Below are 18478 nucleotides of genomic sequence, written 5' to 3' on the forward strand. Positions count from 1 at the left end.
ACTTTTATTTGATGTTTTAAGGTTTTAGTATATCTATTTTACAATGGAACATACAGTTTTACAACCCTTCACAATGACCTTCGCTATCTCCTTTCAGTTCACTGTCCGTCCTAAATCTGTTTACAAGATGCCCTTTTGTCTTCCCCTTTGGTACCTATACTCGGCTATTGTTGCCTGTTCTCTCCTGCTTCCACCATACAGTTCCTCTTGAACGTCTGTCCATTAACACCACTGTTCCATGTTATTTTATTTGTGTTTTTCTCAGACGTTCGATTACGGTGGTTTCTATCATTTGTCTCCCTCCCAGCCTATTGATTTCTTTGCCTTATCTCTTTTATTATCCCAGTTACCCACCCCAATTTTATTGTTGGGAGATTTTAACAGTCGTCATGCATTATGGGACACTAATTTGCGTGGCCTCCACCTTGAGTCTTTTATTCTTAATAATGGTATATCCTTGTTGAATACAGGAACTTCATTGCATTTTGACGCTAAGAATCGTACTTTCTCCTGTCTGGATCTCTTCCTGTGCTCCCCTGCTCTTTAGATTTCCACTGGTCTGTTCTTTCGGATGTTGTATATAGTGATCACTTTCCTATCAAACTTATTTTACGGCATATTGTCCCGTACTCTGACCCCCTCGATGGAGTTTTCCGAAAGCTGACTGGCCGTCATTTACTTCTTTAACTGTTCCTTCTATAACCCCTTCTTCCTTCTCTACTGTTTTAGATATGCTCGCCTATTTTACTGTGTGAGTTCTGAGTGCAGCTTTGACTGTGATTCCTAGGTCGTCCTGTCCTGTTACTTTGAAGTGTGTGCCTTGGTGGGATTCGGATTGTATTGTGGCACTCCATGTTAAACATGCACGTTGGAAGAGTTACCTACGCAAACGCAACATCTCGGATGAACAGAGTGCATTTCTACTGCTTAAAAAGGTCCACGCTCTTCTTTGTAAGATTGTTAAATGGGCTAAATGCCGTAGCTGGAGATTATACGTTTCCATCATTACTGCCAATACACCCATTGCTTCCGTTTGGAAATGCATATGCAAAATAGCTGGTAAACATCTTCCCATGCCTTCCCCTGTCTTCCACTTGGATGGGGAGTCAGTTGCAGATGTTCATCTAGTTGCTAATGGCTTAGGTCTTCATTTTAGTAATGTTAGTAGCGACTCTCATCTCTTACCTGAATTCCGTGCCATTAAAGCTGCTACTGAATGTACGCCTGTCGTCTTCAAGCTGTTGTCTAGTCAGTCATATAATGCGCCATTCACGCTCCATGGATTGTCCTCTGCCCTTCGTCTTTGTAAGAACACTTGCGAGGGTCCTGATGGCATGCACTATAATATGCTCCGTCACCTTTCCCCCCAGGCCCTGGCCTAATTATTAGTTATTTATAATCATATCTGGACAAAGTTGTTTTTCCTCCCTCTTTTCGTAATGCTGTCATTCTCCCATTTCTTAAACTGGGAAAGCAAGGCCATGCCCATCAAGATTATCGCCCCATTGCTCTTACTAGCTGTCTTTGCAAATTGTTCAAGCGTATGATAAATCATCGTCTTATGTGGCTCCTGGAATCCAAGCAGCTTTTGTCCTCTTCACAGTTTGGTTTTCAAAAAGCTTGTGGCACCTTAACTTCCCTCCTAAATCTAGAGACTTATATCCGTTCAGCCTTTCCCTCTCAGCAATATATTGTCGCAGTGTTCTTTGACCTTGAGAAGGCTTATGACAGCCTGGTGCTACCATATTTTATTCACAGTTCGTTCTTGTGGTATTGATGGTAACCTTGGTGTTTTCTTAAAGAATTTTCTGTGAGCTCATTTCTTTAGAGTTTGTGTTCAGCATACTTATTCAGATTCATTCCCACAATATGAAGGTGTTCCCCTTAGCACTACTTTTTTTTTTTATTGGCAATTAATGGGCTTGTTTCTTGTCTCCCAGTTAGTGTTCGCTCTTCTTTTTATGTTGATTTTGCAATAAATGCTTCAGATTGTGATATATCTGCCCTTGATGATCTTATGCAATGTGCAGTTTCTGCTGCCTCAGAATGGGCTACTTCTCATGGCTTTTGGTTCTCTCCTGTTAAGGCTCATGCTATTATTTTTACTTGTTCTCATCTTATTTCTCAACCACCTCATTTTCTCTGTGGCTCTCCTCTTCCATACAAAACCTCCACTTCCTTTCTTGGCCTTCTTTTTGACTCCGTCTTTCTTGGAAGGATCATATTGCCTCTTTGAAAATCTCAGCCTTGCAATGCCTTCGTCGCTTACAAACGTTGTCTCACGTGTCGTGGGTGCTGATCAGACTACTCTCCTTCGTCTCTGTATTGTTCTCGTTCTCTCCAAACTAGACTATGCTTGCCAAGTTTATTCTGCTTCAGACACCGTCCCCCAACAACTTGATTCTGTGCATCATCACGGGTTGCGTCTGGCTCTTGGAGCTTTTAAGTCCTCCCCAGTTGAGAGTCTGTATGCTGAATCAAGAGTTCCATCACTCTTCTGCCGTCATGCTCTACTTTCTCTTTGTGCTTATGCTAAGTTGCACTGTTTTCCTCATACCCCTTCTCTACTTCCTCCCAGTCCTGACTTAGACATGTTTTCCACTCGTAGGACCAAGCCACCTTTTGCAGTTCGAGCTCGTACTCTTCTCTCACACTCCTCCCTTACTATTAGTAATGTTTTCTCTTTCTGCACATGTCTTTTTCCTCCGTGGCTACTTCCACGACCCCATGTTTGACCTTCCATTTTCCCTTATACCAGGTCCAATTCTTCTTCATTCATTCTCCGTTCCCAGTTTTCAGACTATCTCTCCCACCTTTCCTCTGCAGTACCTGTATACACTGATGGTTCAATAACCCCTGCAGGTGTTGGATTCGCGATTCTTTTTCCTAACACCTTTTATCATTTTAGCCTTCCTACTTATGCAAGTGTTCTAACAGCGGAGTTATATGCCCTCTTGTTTGCATTGCGGTATATTTGTTGTGCCTCCTCACCCTCATTTGTGATATTCTCTGATACATATAGTGCTCTGTCCCTTCTTCAGTCACCTTCTACTTCTCACCCTGTAGTCCTTCGTATCTTGGAATGATTGTTGCGTATCTCCTCTCGTCGTAAAACAGTCCAGTTCTGTTGGGTTCCAGGACATGTGGGCATCGCGGGCAATGAACGTGCTGATCAGTTGGCTTGCATGGCTGTTAACAGGCATGTCTCTCCTTCCTTCCTCATTCCAGTCTCTGACTTTCTTCCTGCCCTATCTTCCCTCCTTCAACACCAGTGGCAGTCTTGTTGGGACTCTGTCACTAATAATAAACTACGTGCTGTTAAACCCTTTATTTCTCCCTGTTTGACCCCTTTCCACCGTAATAGGAGGTGGGAGACTGCTTTAGCTCGTCTTAGAATTGGTCATACTAGACTTACCCACTCGTATTTTATGTCTGGTGGTCGCCCTCCCCTTTGTATTCGATGCAGTACGATTCTCTCCGTATGGCATATTTTCCATGATTTTCCTGTTTACATTGTACAGTGACGTATTTCATTTCCTTTTTTGTCTCACCTCCAACGTCCCCCCCTTCTTGCAGACTTTCTCCGAGAATCACCGTATTTTTCCTTCCATAATATCATGTCCTTCCTTACCTCTATTGGTCTTCTTTCCGACATCTAATTCCATTCCTTACTTCAGTAGCCCCATCTGTGATATAATATATTTCTCGCATTGACCCATTGCTTTCACGACGCCATGTCTGTGCTCCTGGCCCACCCAGCATACACGTCATGTTGCCAATGATCTGGCTTTGCGCTGGATTTTGGCACTAGGTTCTTATTGTTCTTCTTCTTTAACCAGGCATGGTGCCATTCACTAACAAGTGAGGGAGAAGACATGTTTTATCTCTTAGGCGGGTTTGAGAGTGTAATGGAAAATTTTAAAAAGTGGGTTGTAGGGAAAAAAAAAAAAAAAAACGAGTCCTTTGGTCTGTAGTGCCCCTTTAGCTACTGTTGGTACTTGTGGCAGGCCACCCATCATGCATCGTGTCATATGATCTACTGAGCCAAGACATTATTAACCATGAGTGATAAAATAATGTGAAACTCTAAATACAGTAACCCCTTAATATACTGAACCCTTTCCATGAATTTCAGTTTTAACGACCACCTTGAGATGGCCGAACATTATGTTCTTTTAATGAACTTTGTTTGGTAAAAGAATGGACGTGCAGGAAATACTCACCAGGGTTGGGTTCCCCTCCCACACACACACACACTGTGTGTGTGTATTAAATACATGTTTAATGTCCATGCAGCTGTTCTGTACTATTTGCATTGCTATACTCTATTATGTAATACAGTATTTACTGTAATGTAACAGTTAATGTACAGTGAGTTTACCCACACTTTCTCTGTAAATACTGATCAACTGGTGTACAGTAGTGTATAGGCAGTGTACAGTATAGTGCAGGATTGTAGTGGTTATCAGTGACCATCTGTGCCAGTGTGGAATGCAATTTATGTTTAATGTACATGCAGGTGTTTTGTACTGTTTGGTTTGCTATTCTTTGGTATGTAGTATTTACTGTAATGTAACAGGTAATGTACAGTGTCAGTTTCTTTTACCTACACTTTCCATGTAAATACTGAGTGACAAATGAACATAGATTTACCCAAGGCCTGCTTCCAGTCTTTATTTGCAGTGCAATTACTTCCTGAAATGTAAGAATAAATACGTCAGTTAGTAAATAGAGCATTTATTGAGAAACAGAGCCATTTAGACCTACCTGTATCTTATTGTGTACGAGTATATGGACGAACAATGCTGTACAATTACCGTAACAATCTTTGTTCGGTAAATGCCACAACACCTGGGAAATTACTGAACAGCATGGTGTTCAGCTTTAACGTCAAGGGTTTGGTACCAGTTAGTTCATTATATCGAGAGTGCACTGTATTAGGAGAGGGTTGTTCACTGTGATAGTTGTACAGCAGTACAGGGCATTCATTTAGTACACAGTAAACTGTGCAGCAAGATGCACTGTATCCTGCACAATATCTGTACACAAAAATATTGTACATGTATGTATTGTTGCTCTTTATGGGCAGCAGCTTACCTTATTGCATGACATTTTATTATGGGATAATGGTGTCTAAGCACATGGCAAGTGCTCCACCCTGTAGTGAGAGTAATCTTTGTTTTCACTTTATTGGAGGAGGTCTAATGGAACACGATTTTTACAGTACTTTTGCCTCAAGGTTTATTTTTGACATGGGGGGGGAGTACTGTAATTGCAAGGTAGAGCACTAGCTGGGTGCCTAGATCACTAATGTCAAGTATCCCATGAAAAATACTGGGCAAAAATCAAGTAAGAGATGTCACCCTTATTAGCATTAGTACATTATATGTTTGTGGTATGTATTTTTCACTGGCATGGTGAATTTTCTCACCCAAATCATCATGCACTAGGAGATATGCAGTGTAATAGGAACTTCCACCTTACATCCAGCTAAATACATGATAATATGAGGGCATATAATCAGAGGGTATGATGAATCTAGGCAGAAAGGTAAGATATGCTAAAGTTTTAATGGCTGTGAAAGAAAAAGACCTGGGAATCTATTGAAAGTATATTTATCCCCATGAGGAGTGTAGGAGTCCAGGGCTAAGCAAGTTGGTCCTGACATTTAAGATGAGTGACCAGCCTCACTCATCCCTGAGTGGCATTGCGTGAGCAGTAAACTCCAACCATCCCTTGGATATAAACCTGCACTGGCTCAGTCCAATTGGAGTGCCTTAACCCCTCCCGTCCGGCAGATGTCGCGAGCTCTCTCCCCAGCTAGGCATTTCCGAGACAAATCGGGAAAATCGTCTATATTTAAACCTTCATATCTCGGTTAATACTTAACCAAATAAAACAAACAAGGTGTCATATTACTCACAAGTCCTTCGACTTCACGCTGATTGCATCAGATGGTCCGTGAAGTGTGTGTAGGGAGAGTGACTGAGTGTGGAGGTTTGGTGACACAACTAAGGCTTACACTAGCCCACCACAATAATAACACTTCGATAGCACTTCCAGAAGACCAAAATCCACTACAAACACTATTTACGTGAATAATTTTCCATAATCAGTCATACTTAATGCTCGTAGGCTGGTAACCATAGCAACGACCTTGAAGGCAGGCTGTCTGCTCGCCTCCACCACCACCACCCCACCTTACAGACAGACACTCTCATGCTCTCTCTCTCTCTCTCTCTCTCTCACACACACACACACACACACACGCATTGCTCACTGGCTCAGTAGTAGCGTTCTCGCTTGCCATGTGGTAGACGGGAGTTTGAGCCTCACTCAGGTTGCAAAAAGTTTCACTGACAAAGTGGGTGGTTACTGTCCCCCTTGAGCAAGGGGACGGGTGTGTGCATGTGTGAAAGTCACAGCCTTGCCCTTAGATCGGACTATATGAGCTCTCAGCTCCCTTCCGGGAGGGTAAAAGCTGACGATCATGACCATCAAGTGATCCTGACCGACCCGGTGAATTACACATGCACAGATGGAGATGTATGTTTGTCTTGCATTGTCACTCGATTCTGGCACCGCTGAGCGAGTAGCAGTCTAGGTATTACAACTTCACTCAATCCTCATAAATCGCATGTTTATAAATCATGGATTTGTAAATCACGGCTAAGTGGCTGTCAGACTGCCGGCACCCTTCAATCGCTGTTAAGTCACGAAAATCGTGGATCTAGGCACCGAAGTAGGCCTTTTCCGAGGAGAATCGTAAACCACGGCATTTAATTTGAAAATCACGACCCAACAACCAATCACCACCCATCCCTGGCGGCAAGTGTGGATACTAATGCCACAGAGTTAGTGAGAAACATCAGGAACTCATCACCCACTATTTTTTTTTTTTTTTTTTTTATAGAACGGAGGAAGGAAAAACAAATGGGGAAAAAAAAAATCCGTACACCAGACTACTGGTGTCCTTCATTCATAAAATATCTGTAACAGTTAGACTTGAACAGTTGTGGGTTGAAATTTGGAGGAAAACAACACTGGGGAAGCGAGTTCCAGAGAGATGCAGTTCGGGGAATGAAAGAATTCTGATAGGCAGAAGTTCTGCAATATGGTTGAGTGACATTCCAGTCATGAGCGCTACCAGATGCCCGTGTAGCACGAGGGAAGGCATGGAGAGGCGGCACCATGGACGCAACCTCGTCTGAGCACTTGCCAAAAAAATATCTGTAAAATAATGCAAGGGAGGCAACATTCCTTCTTACTTGCAGAGGAGGTAGTTTATATGTAATGGCAGGGTTGTTAATGATTCTAACAGCTTTATTCTGAATTTTGTCCAGTTGTCTCAATGCAACCTCTCCACAACCATTCCACAAGGGTGAGCAATATTCAAGCTGAGAGCGCACATGACTCTTATAAATTATAGCTAACTGCTCATCGGTGAAGAAGTTACGGACTCTGTACAATAATCCAAGTTTCTTTGAGGCGGCCTTAGCAAGTGATCTGACATGAGAGGTCCAGCTGAGGGCACTGTTAAGTGAGACACCAAGAATTTCAATACTTTTGGAGATGGGAATATTAGTAGCAGTGAAGGTAATGTACGAATCTGGCAATATCTGTCTATTAGTAAACTGTATATATTTAGTTTTACTAGCATTAAAAGAGACAAGGTTGTTTTGTACCCATTCACTGATTGTAGCTAGATCTTGATTTATGGAGGTGGCTGTACTGAGTTGAGAGGTAGAGATACTAGACTTTGTAAATGGATGTCTGAGTGTGAATGAACTATGTAGTGTTGAGTCATCTGCATATGAGTGAACGGGGTTGTGAGTGACAGATAAGAGATCATTAATATGAACCAGAAATAGGGTTGGCGCCAGAACTGATCCCTGCGGCACGCCGGCGTTAATTGAGTAGAAATTCGAATATACATCATCTACTTTTACTCTTATTTTCCTGTCACTAAGATAAGAAGAATTCAAAGGAACAAAAGACGTTAGTCCATAGCAAGGGAGTTTGGACAGCAGGGAACGGTGCCATACTCTGTCGAAAGCTTTAGAGATATCAAGAGCTACTGCATGAGTTTCTCCAAAAAGATCAATTGATTGATGGATGGTATGAGTTAAGAGATTGAGTATGTCAATGGTGGATCTTTCGTGGCGAAAACCGTATTGTCTATCACTAATTAAGTTGTTGGATTCAAGATGTTTAACAATATGCTTTTTAATTAAAGTTTCAAATACCTTACCAAGAGAAGATGAGACAGCTATTGGTCTGTAATTGGAGGGGTCAGACGAACTTCCTTTCTTCGGAACTGGGTGGATATTGGCTTCTTTCCATGAATTTGGGAATAAAGAAGTACATATGCATAGTCTGAATAATTTGGCTAGGACAGAGGCAAGTTCAGGGGAACACTTTTTCAAAAACAATTGGAGGAATTCCATCTGGGCCTGGAGCTTTGCTGGTTGCCCGGGTAAGGGCAGAAGCTGAGCCTGAACCACAGCCTGGCCCTTCACACACTGAGGACGTGGATGACGTAGCATCTGTCATCTCTGATGCAGACTTTGAGGGCTTCCTGAGGAAGGCAGAGGAGCTGGAGAAGGGAGAACAGCATGAGGGAGCACCCCCACCTCATGCTGAGAGGTTCTATGTTCTTCCCAACACCACCTCACTCCATTCACTTAAGCAATATCGCCATAGGATTAAGGTGAGATTCCTTGACATTGCTTATTTCTATTAAATACATGCCCTGAATATTCCCAAATTTGTATGTTTGTTTGATGGTGCCTAGATAGGTGTAGGTAGGGTGCTGTGGGGGGTGGTTGGCCAAAGTCCAGACCCAAATTAATTTTTCACATAAGAGTTATTATTTATAAACCGCGGAATTTGTAAATCGCGGCAGTGGTCCAGACCCAAATTGCCACGATTTATGAGGATTGAGTGTACTAGAAATAATACTGTTATTACTGCTGCTACAACTACCACTAATACTACAACCACCACTACTACAACTACTATTACTATAGCTACCACAACTACTACTATTACTGCCAGACATACTACCACTACTATTACTCCTACAAGTACTACTACAAAAAAGTAAAAAAATAAATATTGTGAACAAAGTACCTGTAGTTATTTACGTACTGCCCATAATTGGAAATTCTTACCACTATGATTTTTCTTTCCTGTGACTTGCACTTTTTCATTATAACAAATATGTATAAACAAATATTTTCCATGTAAAATAAGGCAACGACTTTGTCATGAAACAAACTTTCTGCTTCCATTATTCACATAAATATACACAGAACAGTAAAATAATTTTTTTCTAATTATACAAAAAAACAACATACTGGTATGTACAAAACTAACACTAACTTATGCATAATACCCAGATGCCTTACACACACACACACACACACACACACACACACACACACACGGAGATGTGTTTGGCTTGCATTGTCGTTCGATTCTGGCACCACTATGCGACTAGAAGTCTGGGTATTACAAGTTCTACATATAATACTATTATTACAACTACTACCACTAAAACTACCACTGTTACAAGTACTACTAATACTGTCTACTATAACTACTACTATTACTACATAAAACCAAAAAAAATATATTGTGAACAAAATAGTTATACATGTAGTCCATAATAAAAAATAATGTATTTTCCACTATAACAGAATTTTTTCCTATGATTTAGACTTTTTCATCATAATAAATGCAGGCGGGTCCCGATCTTACGAGCTAATTGGGAGGAAGGATTTTGCTCGTTAGCCGAATTCTCGTTAAATGAAGTGAAGCACTTATGGGAAAAAATAGGGTTAGGGAGCAAGGCCTCCGAGCAACCTCCCCCCAAACCACCAAAACTGACTTTCTGATCATTTTAAGCTGGAATAAGGGGTTAATACAAGAGGGTTATACACCTGAAATATAAAAACATCATTAGTATAAACAGAATAACATAAATTATAGGTAAAATAGGGATGGGATGAACAACCAGCCAAGTAACCTTCACCAACCACCAACACCTGTGACAGACAACTTTAGCAGGAATAAAAGGTTAATACACAAGAAATACAAATACCCTCGTCTCGATTCTCGTAAGTTGGGATTTTGGGGGGTTTTGCCTGCTCGTTAAACAGGCGGTGGTGCACATTCCAAGACCTCATATTAGTGAAATCTTGTAAGTGATTTCTCGTTAACTGGGATTTGCTTGTATACTTACACGAAAATATTAAGGCACTGATTTCATCATGAGAATCTTTCTGCTTCCATTACTCACGTAAATAGAGCAGTGGCATGAGGCACCATGCTTCCTCCTCCCTCCCTTTCTCCACTACATTTTCCATAATAAGTTTCTTTTTTTCCTGTGATTTGTACTTTTTCATCATAAACATACATACATGGAAACTTCCAATAAAAAATAAGGCACTGATTTCATCACGAAACAAACTTTCTGCTTCCATTATTCATGTAAATAGAGAGGGGTGGTGTGAGGATCGACGGAACTTGTTTCCTCCTCCCTTCTCCTTCCCTCCTCCACCTCCTCCCTTTCTCCACTTCCTACCTCCTCTTCCATCTTACTCTTGCCTATAGTCCCCTCTCCAGAATCGTCAATACCCTCTGAACCACTCCCATCATTGGAAATAGCAGATGAACGTACAGGGGGAAATGATGGGTGCACAGTGGAGTCACATCCTCCACCCTCTTCACACAGTGCATAAATATCGACACTCATTATGGCGGTCGCTTTCCTGAAAGGAAGTCACTTTCTTCACTCACTATTGGGGATAATGTCACCTCAGGTTTTCTCCCTATCGCACTGTCACTAAGGCCTTTTTTTTCTAGCCTTTGGACTTCATTGGTGTTGAAGTCGGTGGCTGCGGGCACTCAGCCAAGGATCCGAACACAGGGAAAACTATTTGCGTCGGTCTATCCATTACAGAGGTAAGCAGGTGACTGGAGCATGGCTCAGATGTGTGCAGGAGGGTTGCCAGTGGCTGCATGATGTGGAAATAACCTGCAGAATATTCAAACAATGCCGCAATACACTAGATCACGTATACGTGCACCCCAGATGGCCCCAGGAGGACATGTAAACTTGACACCCGGACAGGATGGGTTAATTACCCACTGAACCACCAGGCACCATCATTTACTTATGTCATGCAGGAAACCATTTGGCTTGTCACTCAGTGTAGAGCCATCTGTGGACAGAAGGAATAGGAATTGAAAGTATAATTATGTTGTCTTTGAGGTAGGATGTTATGGCTTGATGCCACCAATTGACGGTGGGTGGGAGCACTCACCATCAACTCACTCAATGTAGTGCTGCTTTGGGTGTCTGCCCATACCTCTCTTCCTTCCATCCTCTTCTGTCTTTCTTTCCTTTATTCTTTCCTCTTCCTTTTGCCTATGGGTGATTCTACACTGAGTGACAAGCCAAATGGTTTCCTGTACACCAGGAAACCATTCACTATGCTAGGTTGTAACCATATAACCGAATTATGGCGCCTGGTGGTTTAGTGGGTAATTAAGGCACTCAATGGGGAACTTTCAGGTGTCGTCTGCTACCTAGCTTGTGAGCCCTAACTCGGTCCTAGACCTGAAAAAATAACATAACTACTGTGAATATTCTATATGTCTGGATAAACTTACAATAGCTAGCAAAACTATAGACCAGTAAAGTCACTAAAGTAATCGTTGATAAAAAAAAATATATATCACACCCATCAGTGAATACTTTTGAATGGCTATTTTGCATATGCCAACACTGGGCTTCCATCCGGCAATCCCTTACACACACTCATTTCATTGTATTACTAATGAGTTTAGTGGAATTGGCTTTCATATCTACACTTGTATCGTCTTTTTGAGTAAGGATAGTGCTTCCTTGAAGCTTGTCATTGCCTTAGTTTTCTGAAATTTAGTATTTGTCAAATACCGCCACTTGACATTTGTTTTCATACATCATAGGCGACCGTTCCTATGGCAGGATAAAACATAGCAAGTTTTCGCCAGCTTCTGGTGCAGGCGGATGTGAATACTGTTCTGTGTACACTTGCCAACCACATGAGATACTGCTCTGTGTAAGTTTTTTACATACATACTGGTACACACACACACACACACACACACACACACACACACACACACACACACACAATCCATTACGGACGAGGGAATCACTTATACGTAAGAGAAAGATATTTGTGAAGCACTAAATAAGAATTTCCAATTAGTTTTTACAGAAGAAAAAAATTTTGAGAGGGACTATGTGGAACATGCATGTCCACACATACTACCAGATATACAAATAGCAGAAAAAGTAATACAGGAGGAGTTAAGTAGATTAGACAGAGGAAAAGCAAGTGGTCCTGATGAAATTTCATGTTGGGTACTACGAGAATGTGCAAAGGAGTTAAGTAAACCATTATTTTTAATTTTCAAGAAATCGTTGAGTCAAGGTAAACTACCTGATATTTGGAAAAAAGCAAATATTGTCCTCTTATTCAAGAAAGGAAATAGACAAAATCCACTCAACTACCGACCAGTATCACTGACCAGTGTTGTAAGCAAGGTATTAGCAAAGCTTATACGAAAAGCTTGGGTAAATCATCTAGAAGAACACAGTATGATAACAGAAAGACAGTTTGGTTTCAGAAAATGAAAATCATGTGTTACTAATCTGTTGAGCTACTATGACAGAGTAACAAACACAATACAGGAAAGAGAAGGATGGGTGGACAGTATCTATTTAGATTTCAAGAAAGCTTTTGACACAGTACCACACCAAAGACTTTTATGGAAACTGTACCATCAAGGAGGAATTCGAGGCAAACTGATTTGTTGGATGCAAGATTTTCTCATAAAAAGAGAAATTAGAACAGTACTAAGAGGAAACTACTCATCATGGAAAGAAGTAACTAGTGGAGTACCACAGGGTTCAGTGCTGGCACCAATCATGTTTTTAGTGTATATGAATGATATAAACAGTAACACTGGAAATGAGAGCTCTCTGAATATGTTTGCAGATGATGCAAAAATACAAAGGAGAATTACTAACACAGACTCTTGTAAAGAGCTACAAGAAGAAGTAAATAAACTTCATGAATGGAGTAATACATGGCAAATGGAATTCAATGTGGACAAGTGTCATGTAATCAAGTTTGGTAAAAGTGGAAAAAGACCTGATTGGGATTATAAGTTAGGAAATAAAACCCTATACACATCAGAAAGAGAGAAAGACCTAGGTGTGATTATCAATAACAGACTATCTTCGCTGACATCAGCGAAAGGTACAGAACGTGTATACACTGCTTGCAAATATGAGAATAGCATTCACATACATAAATGAAGACATGCTAAGAAGGATAATAACATCATTCATTAGACCAACCCTGGAATATGCATCAGTAGTCTGGAGTCCTCATCTCAAAAAGCATATAGACAAGATTGAAAAAGTTCAAAGGGCCGCTACAAGATGGATACCAAGCTTAAGGGACCTAAGCTACGAAGAAAGACTAAATAAACTGAATCTACCAACACTACAGGAAAGAAGGAAAAGAGGTGACATGATAATGCTATATAAGTGCATATCAGGGAAGGAGAAAATAGACATAAATGATTACTTAACATATGGAGAAGCATGAGCAAGAGGACACTGCAAAAAACTGCATAAGAAGAGAGGTGATAAAGACGTAAGGAAATTTAGTTTCCCAAACAGAGCAATTGATCAATGGAATGCACTACCGATATGAAAAAGTGTGTGCCAAAACAATTCACAAATTTAAGGATATGTACGATAAATATGGTTTAAGACACGGGACAGTACGAGCTTGACTCATTCCTGTAAAGATACAATTAGGTAAGAATAATTAGGTAAGAACAAACACACACACACACACACACACACACACACACACACACACACATACATACGTAAATACATAAACACATAAATACAGTACTGTACATACTATCTATCAATAAACAGACAGCTTAATCCCGGCAGGAGAGGCCAGAAACTGATCGCCCCCATGTCGCCCTACCCCTGCCGTTGCACTTCCCTCCTCCCAACTCACACCCCTCTCATATACCTCTCTACTCCATGCCTCCATCTCATCATACATCATCATCATCATCATCCAGACCTCCTTTCCCACCCTAGGGCAGGGTGAGGAGTAGCAATGTCCAGACAGACCAAGTTTGCCCAATCCAATGGGCCACGCTTCCATTCACTCACCATTCAAGCCCCCAGAATCCTGGCTCTATGTGACTTTCATTACAAAGACTTATTACCGACTGCCATCCGCTGGTCAATCGTTTATGAATACAAGTGGCTTAGTTGCCACATAGTGTGTATTGGCAGCACCATACCAGCCTTCAAGCTAAGGGTTGACCAGCACAGAGGTCAGTGGAGCAGGTCAGGTCTGCCTGTGAGCGACCCTCCTCACTCAGCGGTAAGGGAACATTCATAGCATTGTAATACTTCTGTTGATCCCAAGAATTTCTGTATAATAGACACATGTACAGTCGCCAAACTTTCCACCTGGGCCACCCAGCCGCGAGAGGTGGGCAACGGGTGCTGGCAACAGTGTATCTGTTTGTTCTTGCGTACATGCTCGACGAAAGTTCGGATCATCAACTCTCTTCGTCTGTAGTGAACCTCAGTCAGAGTCAGAGTTCATCCCATAGATGGCTGGGTTCGTTGTTGGGTGGAGAGAAAAATGTCTCAGGAGTAAGGCGGCTCTCCCATCGACTCAGCCAGTTGCATGAAACTGGTCGCACGGAAAACTGTGTGCCATAGGTCGCGTTGGCCAAGGCCAAATAAATATGATTATTAATTATATAAGGTAATATATATAATATGATATAGATATATACTCTTATATATAATACAATTATATATATTATACTGTACTTATTTGGCCTTGGTCCGTGCAACCTATGGCACGCAACAATTCCATGCGACCGGTTTCCTGCAACTGGTCGAGCCGGTGGGAGAGCTGCTTAAGGGAGGAGCCAGGGCAGGCGCCGGACGGGGGGAGGGGGTTACGTTATTCATACCGCCAGTGATAATAATTGTCGAACTAGTCTTTGAGATCCATTAGCATTCTACTAAATATTGCATTCTTAACAACACTAAACATTTTATTTTCTATGTTGTTGTTACATTGTTACCATAACATGTTAATGCACTATAATACTGGAATCGCTCCAAGCCTTTCTCTCTCTCACTCCCTCCTTATATCAGTAATTCCATTTCACAGGGTTATCACTTGATACCACTATCAGTATAGGTTGAAGAGGAATGCAGTTACCTAACATCTATGTCAAGTTACAAGTAAGATACCTTCCACATTCACATCATGAATGACACTGACCAGTATACGTTAGAATGATGTTCAGATACTGTTAACGGTTGCTTATTTCCTCGTTGGTAGTACTTCAGGTATATGTTTTTATGTGTTCTGTGGTGCACCAGGAAGAGGTATGTTAAAACAGTGTCACCTCAACAGCCAAAGAGTTTATTTATACTGCTGCGAAACGTGGCTATTATATCAGCTATGAAATGACTTACCGTATCATATTTCATATGCCTATGGTCATAACAGCACACCTTTATAGTCATTTCACATGACTGAATTACACATTACACGGAAAATTGATTGTGAGCAGTGCCGCTTTTGTGTGAGGTCACACATTTACACGCTCATCGAGTCTTCACCAAACAACATTATCTCACATTATAGCAAGATGAAGACACCACCGTTACATCACAGTATGCAAAAGCTTCCAGTCATTTGAAGCACAATTGCTACTGATTCATGAATAGCTGGGACATTTATATCACCATTGCCTGTCATCTTACTTATGTGATTGGTAAATGCAACATAACGAACATAAAATTATCACTACAGGCTGGAACGCTTTTTTTTTTTTTTTTTTTTTTAATCCCATGACCCTAGGCGCTTTAGCGCCCATCACCGAGGCCCGGGGTGCGAGGATATGTGATTTTGGTTGCTGACTACCTGCTACTAAGACTAGGTCAAAAGATAAGGGCATGGTATTTAACAGGAGAAACCCATCTCTTCTAACTGGGGTGGAACCACGTCACACGGATCGGCTGGCGGAAGCGTTAATTACCACGTCATCCACAGTACTGTTTCACATATTTAATATATATCAACTGTTAAAACAATAGCCGTGTTTGCATTGCAAGCACAGTGATCCACGTAATGATTAAGTGATGAGCCATGGGTTTATCATATAATAATGTAAATGAATACGTTTATAAATATGTAATATATGTAAAGATGCGATTATTTTAGATTATTTTACTTACTGTTTTCAATACTCGCATTATCCAATACTTTCAAGAAGTTCCTTTGAAATTCTTCCGGCTTAAAATTGTCGACCGAATATTGGGATGAACTCTGACTGAGGTTCACTACGGAAGACGAGAGTTGATGATCCGAACTTTCGTCGAGCATGTACAAACGAACAAACAAATACACTGTTGCCAGCACCCGTTACCCACCTCTCGCGGCTAGGTGGCCCAGGTGGAAAGTTTGGCGACTGTACCTGTAAGAACCTCACAGTACTAGAATCCATTCATATTTATCAACGAAAACCTGCCCTACACAATTGTCTGTCTGCTGTTCCTCTGAATATATTTTGCAGTTAAGTCCACCCTGTAATTAACACTTCTTTTTTTCTTTTTTATATAAGCACAATGAGCTCAAGTTCAAATAGTTCTTTTAGGCATTGAATTACCTTACAGGTCATTTTTATCTTTTTAGATCCACTGAGGATGAAATAGATGAATATGTCGAAACGTCTGGGGATATTATACTTGATACGAATGTTTGAAAAAGTCCAATTTTGAGTTAGGAGACAACTGTCAAGAAAAGAGAGAAATTTGTACATATACTCTGTTCACTTTAACTAGGTGCAGAAATCCCATCTCCAACTTAAATATATGTACTGAGCTTAACACTAGAATATGGTGCTAGTCACGAAGAAGTGCTGTGGAAGGCATGTTGTCTGGGTATTGTATTATTCTGCCATTGAGCTACAGGAAGTAAGCTACAAAAGGACAAAATTTATCACCGCCAAGTTAAAATGAATGCACTATAGTTTTATTAAAAGTGTGGCTTAGTTTGTGAAGGAGTGACTGGTGAATGAATGTGTGGCTCATATCACTGGCCACTCTATGGGTAGTTCTGCCAGCTTTGTATTTACCTTTTCACTATGTGGATGATGCCCAGCCCATTACATGTACTGGATGTAGGGTTAGCATGATGATGATGATGTTCATGATGATCATGATGATGACAGACGGTTATTAAGTGATTTTTATGGTATTGTTGATGGTGATTGTAATAATGGCGATGATGGTGATGATTATGCAAATGATGATGATACTGATTCGATGATTATTATGTGATTATTATAATATTGTTGATGGTGATTGCAATAATGACGATGATGATGATAATAGTGCAAATGATGATGATTATACTGACCTATTGTAATTCTGATGATAAATGACTATCATCTCCTTGATTATATATTTAGTAATGTCTATAATATGTTAAAAGAAGACACGATTAGTGTGGTGATGATGATGATGATGACAGTGATGATGATGATGGTAATGATGATGACGATGATGATGATGATGATGATGATGGTGATGATGATGACGATGGTGATGATGATGATGATGATGATGATGATGATGCCGTCTGCCCGTCGCTTTTACCCCTTTCAGGCCAAGATGTGTTTGTGTTAAGCCTAATAAACTCCTCTGACAGTGATAAAAATGTAGCGAGACATGTTTGAGCTGAGTGGGTTAATTTTGCTGTGTAAGGTTATAAGCAGTGTTAACAGTGGCATAATGTGCATCTCTTAATGTCAAGTCTTCTGTCCTTACTTACCCTAACCTGTCATACTTAACCCTGCCTTACCCTCTCCTGCCCTAGATAACCCATGCAAATCTACCCTACTTCACCCTACCTTTACGTACCCTAACCTGTCATAGTTAACCCTGCCTTACTCTCTCCTGCCCTAGTCTGACCCATGTAAATCCACCCTACCCTTCCTTACCCTAACCTATCATAGTTACAGTAACCCTGCCTTACTCTCTCCTACCCTAGTCTAACCCATGTAAATCTACCCTACCCTACCGTACCCTACTACCCTACCTAATCCTACCTTACCCTACCTTACCTTGTGCTGCCATACTCTGCCCTACATAACCCTTCTCTACCCTGCCCTGTGTTGCCAAATTCTACCCTACAGTACCCTACCCTGTCCTGCCTTACCTAAACCTACCCTACAGTACCCTATCCTGTCTTGCCTTACCCAAACCTACCCTACCCTACCCTACCCTACCACACCCAGTCTAAATCTCGCTTACCTTGCTGGCATCTTATCATATCCAACAGTA

Source organism: Coenobita brevimanus, chromosome 87 (genome assembly GCF_032717465.1).
Source record: "Coenobita brevimanus isolate Jiangsu-jjx chromosome 87, ASM3271746v2, whole genome shotgun sequence".
NCBI classification, from domain to species: Eukaryota; Metazoa; Arthropoda; class Malacostraca; order Decapoda; family Coenobitidae; genus Coenobita; species Coenobita brevimanus.